This window comes from Petromyzon marinus, chromosome 76 (assembly GCF_048934315.1).
Source record: "Petromyzon marinus isolate PM22_M1 ecotype Great Lakes invasive population chromosome 76, UKy_Petmar_22M1.pri1.0, whole genome shotgun sequence".
In the NCBI taxonomy this organism is placed as follows: domain Eukaryota; kingdom Metazoa; phylum Chordata; class Hyperoartia; order Petromyzontiformes; family Petromyzontidae; genus Petromyzon; species Petromyzon marinus.
This window is the reverse complement of record NC_133742.1, coordinates 520,905-527,088: the sequence shown is the minus strand read 5'-3', so window position 1 is coordinate 527,088 and position 6,184 is coordinate 520,905. Positions and strand designations below refer to the sequence as shown.

At 56.3% G+C, this 6,184-nt stretch overlaps 1 long non-coding RNA gene across 2 annotated transcripts in view; it reads left to right on the top strand.

Moving 5' to 3' along the window:
• The first annotated feature begins 2,532 nt into the window (after positions 1-2,532).
• Positions 2,533-6,184, top strand: part of LOC142907236 (uncharacterized) — a 46,378-nt gene continuing 42,726 nt past the window's right edge. For both annotated transcript variants that reach the window (XR_012930874.1, XR_012930873.1), the window contains exon 1: positions 2,533-3,907. This is a non-coding gene — a long non-coding RNA (uncharacterized LOC142907236). The remainder of the gene's footprint in view (positions 3,908-6,184) is intronic.

Below are 6,184 nucleotides of genomic sequence, written 5' to 3'. Positions count from 1 at the left end.
TGTCAGGGGTAGTGTCAGGGGTAGTCTCAGGGGTAGTCTCAGGGGTAGTGTCAGGGGTAGTGTCAGGGGTAGGGTCAGGGGTAGTCTCAGGGGTAGTGTCAGGGCTAGCGTCAGGGGTAGTGTCAGGGGTAGTGTCAGGGGTAGTGGTGGAAGTGTCAGGGGTAGTCTCAGGAGTAGTGTCAGGGGTAGTGGTGGAAGTGTCAGGGGTAGTGTCAGGGGTAGTGTCAGGGGTAGTGTCAGGGCTAGCGTCAGGGCTAGCGTCAGGGGTAGTGTCAGGGGTGGCGTCAGGGGTAGTGGTGTAAGCGTCACTTGAAGTATGAGAAGCAGCAGCAGCAGCAGCTTCTTCATCATGAGCAGCATCAGCAGAAGCGGCAGCAGCATCGGAATCATGTTCAGCGGCATCAGCGGAAGCATCGGAATCATGAGTGGCATCAGTGGCATCAGCAGAATCATGAGCGGCATCAGTGGCATCAGCAGAATCATGAGCGGCATCAAGCGGCATCAGCAGAAGCTTCGGATTCATGTTCAGCGGCATCAGCGGAAGCTTCTGAATCATGAGCAGCGGCATCAGCGGAAGCTTCGGAATCATGAGCAGCGGTATCAGCGGAAGCTTCGGAATCATGATCAGCGGAAGCTTCGGAATCATGATCAGCGGAAGCTTCGGAATCATGATCAGCGGAAGCTTCGGAATCATGATCAGCGGAAGCTTCGGATTCATGTTCAGCGGCATCAGCGGAAGCTTCTGAATCATGAGCAGCGGTATCAGCGGAAGCTTCGGATTCATGTTCAGCGGCATCAGCGGAAGCTTCTGAATCATGAGCAGCGGTATCAGCGGAAGCTTCTGAATCATGAGCAGCGGTATCAGCGGAAGCTTCGGAATCATGATCAGCGGAAGCTTCGGAATCATGATCAGCGGAAGCTTCGGAATCATGATCAGCGGAAGCTTCGGATTCATGTTCAGCGGCATCAGCGGAAGCTTCGGAATCATGAGCAGCGGCATCAGCGGAAGCTTCGGAATCATGATCAGCGGAAGCTTCGGATTCATGTTCAGCGGCATCAGCGGAAGCTTCGGATTCATGTTCAGCGGCATCAGCGGAAGCTTCGGAATCATGATCAGCGGAAGCTTCGGAATCATGATCAGCGGAAGCTTCGGAATCATGATCAGCAAGCATCATCATCATCATCATCGGGCTGTGTCAGCGTGCGCGATGGCCGAGCGCACAGGCAATCAACGCGGACGCCTATAAAAAGGGGGCGGGGCAGGATGTGGAAGGGGAGGGGCCTCCCCTTCCCAAGGACCCCCCCCCATCCACTTCTCTGCAGCGGAAGGACCCCAACCTAGGGGCGTCCGCCGTGACTATATTAGCGTCCACCGGGTGCCTGTCAAAAAAAAATACAAACAAACACAAAAAAATTTATATATATATTTTTTAAATCGCTCGTCGTTATTTTGTTAATATTAATATTGTTAAAATGTTTGTTGCCGTCGTTGTTGTTTATACCGGTCTAGTTTAATGTTATTATTATTTTTTATCACGGTTATTTTTGCCCCTTATTTAATGTAATGGCAGACGGCGTCATTGGATGCGCTTTGTTACGTGTGTGTGTGTGTGTACACGCGTGTGTGTCTGTGTGCGTGTGTGTGCGCGTGTGTGTGTACAAGCGTGTGTGTGTGTGTGCGTGTGTGTCTGTGTGTGTGTGCGTGTGTGTGTGTGGGCGTGTGTATGTGTGTGCGTGTGTGTGTGTACACGTGTGTGTGGGTGTGTGTGTGTGTGCGCGTGTGTGTGCGTGTGTGTGTGTGCGTGTGTGTGTGCGTGTGTGTGCGTGTGTGTGTGTGTGTGCGCGTGTGTGCGTGTGTGTGTGCGTGTGTGTGTGTACGCGCGTGTGTGTGTGTGTGTGCGTGCATGTGTGTGCGTGTACACGCGTGTGTGCGTATGTGCGCGTGTGTGTGTGTGCGCGTGTGTGCGCGTGTGTGTGTGCGTGTGCGCGTGTGTGTGTGCGTGTGTGTGTGCGTGCCGAGCTAGATAGGAGCGGTGGCGCAGCGATTAGCGTCCGCGAACACGGCGCGAGTCTCCCGAGTTGGATTCCCGCTCACGGCCGCCGCCAACACAATGTCGAGTAGCTGACAACCCGGGCCCCCTGGACCTCCTCCCCCCTCCCTCACTCCCCACCTCCCTCACCCCTCCCTCTACCCCCTAGGCCCACTCAGCCTCGAATGAGTCCCCGTTGTAGCGGTGCGTGGTGAACGCGGGTGGGTGGTGGTGTTGTTGTTGTTGTTGTGGCGTACCCACAGTGCCGGTAGCCATCGCAGGAGGTGCTGCTGCTGCTGCTGCTAAGGTAGCACTTGCACCCTGTATTGAGGCTACGCGGGGTGGTGTGGGTGGGTGGTGTGGGTGGTGTGGGTGGTGTGGGTGGGGGTGGTGTGGGTGGTGTGGGTGGGTGGTGTAGGTGGTGGTGGGTGGTGGTGGGTGGTGGTGGGTGGGTGTGGGTGGGTGGTGTGGGTGGGTGGTGTGGGTGGGTGGGTGTGGGTGGGGTGGGTGTGGGTGGGGGTCTTTGCCTCGCGGCCGTGCCTGGCCGGAGGGCGGAGGCGCGACGCTGGCAACAACGGGCCGAGCGCCGGGCCGATAGAACGCGGCGAGTTGCCTCGCGGGGAATCCATCGCTCGTCTCGGTCGGTCGACCCGTGGGCACCTGCTGGGTCTGTCCCGAGACCTCCTGCACCTAGCCTGGCACAGTAGGGGGCGGTAGGCGGTAGGCGGTACAGCCGGCGGTGGTGCATCCGCACCGCACGTCTCGGAAGTCGACCCATGGCACCTGCTGGTGTCGGGGTGCCGTACTTGCGAACTGTTCGCCTCGCGAGCTTTTTTGAGACGCCAACTCGCCTGCTCTACCTGCACCGCCACCAAATCGCCCGCCCGTACATCCGGGTGTCTTCCGTTCTGAGCGGGAGGAGAGCGAGAGAGCGGGGAGGTTCAAGCGCTGGCGGTCGTTCCTGTGAACCCGTAACGTGATGAACGTCGAGATTTGTGAGGGGGGTGTAACGGGGGGTAGGGCACTGATCAGTGAACAGGGGTTGACAGGTGTGGAGAGTTTCTCTCTCGCTCTCACTCTCTATCGCTCTCTCCTCGTGTGTGTTTCTCTCTCGCTCTCTGTCTCTCTCCCTTGTCTCTCTCTCCCTGTGTCTCCATCTCTCTCCCTGTCTCTCTCTCCCTGTGTCTCCATCTCTCTCCCTGTCTCTCTCTCTCTCCCTGTCTCTCTCTCCCTGTGTCTCCATCTCTCTCCCTGTCTCTCTCTCTCCCTGTCTCTCTCTCCCTGTCTCTCTCTCTCTCCCTGTCTCTCTCTCCCTGTGTCTCCATCTCTCTCCCTGTCTCTCTCTCTCCCTGTCTCTCTCTCTCCCTGTGTCTCCATCTCTCTCCGTCTCTCTCTCTCCCTGTCTCTCTCTCCCTGTGTCTCCATCTCTCTCCCTGTCTCTCTCTCTCCCTGTCTCTCTCTCCCTGTGTCTCCATCTCTCTCCCTGTCTCTCTCTCTCTCCCTGTTTCTCTCTCCCTGTGTCTCCATCTCTCCCCCTGTCTGTCTCTCTCCCTGTCTCTCTCTCTCCCTGTCTCTCCCTGTGTCTCCATCTCTCTCCCTGTCTCTCTCTCTCCCTGTCTCTCCATCTCTCTCCCTGTGTCTCTGTCTCTCTCCCTGTCTCTCTCTCCCTGTGTCTCCATCTCTCTCCCTGTCTCTCCATCTCTCTCCCTGTGTCTCTGTCTCTCTCCCTGTCTCTCTCTCCCTGTCTCTATGTCTCTCTCCCTGCCTGTCTCTCTCACAGTCTCTCTCTATATCTGTGAACCCGTAACGGATGAACGTCGAGATTTGTGAGGGGGGTAACGGGGGTAGGGCACTGATCAGTGAACAGGGGTTGACAGGTGTGGAGAGTTTCTCTCTCTATCTCTCCTTCCCTGTGTGTCTCTCTCTCTCGCCCTGCCTCTCTCCCTGTCTCTCCCTGTCTCTCCATCTCTTTCCCTGTGTCTCTGTCTCTCTCCCTATCTCCCTGTCTCCATCTCTCTCCCTGTCTCTCTGTCTCTATCCCTGTGTCTCTATCTCTCTCCCTGTCTATCTCTCTCACCCTGTCTCTATCTCTCTGTCTTTCTCCCTGTGTGTGTGTCTTTCTCTCCCTGTCTCTCTCTCTCGCCCTGCCTCTCTCCCTGTCTCTCAGTCTCTCTCTCTCTCTATACCTGTGAGCCCGTAACGTGATGAACGTCGAGATTTGTAAGGGGTGTAACGGGGTGACCGTGAATTTGTCCGTAACGAGGGATCCGGCCGGTATGAGCGGTGGTTGTCCTTACTAAGTAAGCTTCCAAATCAAGGTTGGTGGGTGTCCTGTGCAGTGACCCCAGCGTTTCCGCCTCGCCCCTCTCTCTCGCCTGCCGCTAATGTTGTTGTTGTTGTTTAAGTGGCGCGCGCCATACGCAGCACGCTTGGGACGGGACGGGGAGTCGACGTTTAGGACTTGCGAACTCGGATCGGCCTTTCGGACAGACCCCCATCACCAGCACCATCACCATCACCAGCATCATCATCACCAGCACCATCATCACCAGCACCATCATCAGCATCATCACCAGCACCAGGATCAGCACCAGCATCATCAGCATCATCACCAGCACCAGCATCATCATCAGCATCACCAGCATCATCATGAGCATCACCAGCACCACCAGCACCATCTGCATCACCGGCACCATCATCATCATCCCCAATCATCATCACCAGCATCACCATCACCACCAGCACCAACAGCATCACCAGCACCACCATCATCACCAGCACCATCAGCATCATCATCACCATCATCACCATCAGCATCATCACCAGCATCATCACCACCATCAGCATCATCAGCATCAGCATCACCACCATCACTCTCTCACAACCTCCCACTCCTCTCTACCTGCCCACCCCCATCGCCTCCATCGCCTCCACCTCCAATGCGACCTTCGACGAAGCAGCAACCAAAAAAAAACTCCCTCCACTCCCTCCCTCCCCTCCCTCCCCTCCCCCGCCTCCACTCCCTCCCCTCCCCCGCCTCCACTCCACCCCCTCCCCTCCCTCCCCTCCCTCCCCTCCATCCACTCCCTCCCCTCCCTCCCCTCCCCTCCCTCCCTCCTCCTCCCTCCCCTCCCTCCTCCTCCCTCCCCTCCCTCCTCCTCCCTCCCCTCCCTCCACTCCCGTCCCCTTCCTCCCCTCCCGTCCCCTTCCTCCCCTCCTTCGCCTCCCTCGCCTCCCTCCTCCACCCTCTCCTCCCTCCACCCCTCCTCCACCCTCCCCTCCCTCCTCCCTCCACCTTTCCTCCCTCGACGCATCCTATCGAAGGGCTCTCTCGCGCGTGTGGCCTTAAATAGAAAACGGGGGGGGGGGGGTACCCTCGCACACACACACACGTACACACATGTACATGTGTTCACACACGTGTGTGTGTGCATTTGTTCACACACGTTCACACACATGCATGTGTTCACACACGTGTGTGTGCGTGTGTTCACACACATGTGTGTGCATGTGTTCACACACGTTCACACACGTGTGTGTGCGCGTGTGTGTACCTGGGGCATATGTCTATGGAACGTGATTTGAGGTACCCGAGTTTGTATATTTGGAGTTTGCGCGTCTCTCATCGTCGTCTCTGTCTCTCTCTGTGTCTCTCTCTGTCTCTCTCTCTGTCTCTCTCTCTGTCTCTCTGTGTCTCTTTGTCTCTGTCTCTCTCTCTGTGTCTCTATGTCTCTTTGTCTCTCTGTCTCTTTGTGTCTCTCTGTTTCTGTCTCTCTCTTTGTGTCTCTCTCTGTCTCTCTCTCTTTGTCTCTCTCTGTATCTCTGTCTCTCTGTGTCTCTCTGTCTCTCTCTGTCTCTGTCTCTCTGTGTCTCTTTGTCTCTGTCTCTCTGTCTCTCTCTCTCTCTGTGTCTCTCTGTCTCTCTGTGTCTCTTTGTCTCTGTCTCTCTCTGTCTCTCTCTCTGTGTCTCTATGTCTCTTTGTCTCTCTCTGTCTCTTTGTGTCTCTCTGTTTCTGTCTCTCTTTGTGTCTCTCTCTGTGTCTTTGTCTCTCACTTTGTGTCTCTCTCTGTCTCTCTCTTTGTCTCTCTCTGTATCTCTCTGTCTCTCTGTGTCTCTCTGTGTCTCTGTGTCTCTCTGTCTCTCTCTCTGTCTCT